Consider the following 401-nt stretch of genomic DNA (forward strand, 5'->3'; position numbering starts at 1 on the left):
GCAGCCTAGTCATCCTTGTCCTTGATGCCATATTTGAGGAGCGTGTGAACTCCACATAGTTGCAGGTGCCTTTCTTGCCGATGGGAGCCTCGCGGTCCCTCTCTTCCGCCTCCTCGTCCGTGAAGCAGTCGCCCATGGTGGTGAGCAGCTCCCGGAGCTGGTCCTCGTGGGTAAACCCTGAGGCCTCCTCGTCAAAGCAGGCGAAGGCGTTGCGGATCACATCCTCCGGGCCAGTGCTGTTCAGCTTCTCCCCAAACATGGGGAGGAACATGGTGAAGTTGACGGACCCTAGGGCTCCACCCATCATGCCCTCCGGGTAATTCGTCCGTGGGGTTCTTCCCCAGCGAGGCAAGCATGTTGTGCAGGTCCTCCTTGTCGGTGAAACCATCAGGGTTGTGGTC

General features: G+C 59.4%; 1 pseudogene; it reads right to left on the bottom strand.

Annotated features, from left to right (window-relative positions):
- Positions 1 to 5: 5 nt before the first annotated feature.
- Positions 6 to 398, bottom strand: LOC110595003 (annotated as a pseudogene).
- Between the last annotated feature and the right edge of the window lie 3 nt (positions 399 to 401).

The sequence above is a fragment of the Carlito syrichta genome, unplaced genomic scaffold (assembly GCF_000164805.1).
Source record: "Carlito syrichta isolate Samal-C Ts95f unplaced genomic scaffold, Tarsius_syrichta-2.0.1 Scaffold212448, whole genome shotgun sequence".
NCBI classification, from domain to species: Eukaryota; Metazoa; Chordata; class Mammalia; order Primates; family Tarsiidae; genus Carlito; species Carlito syrichta.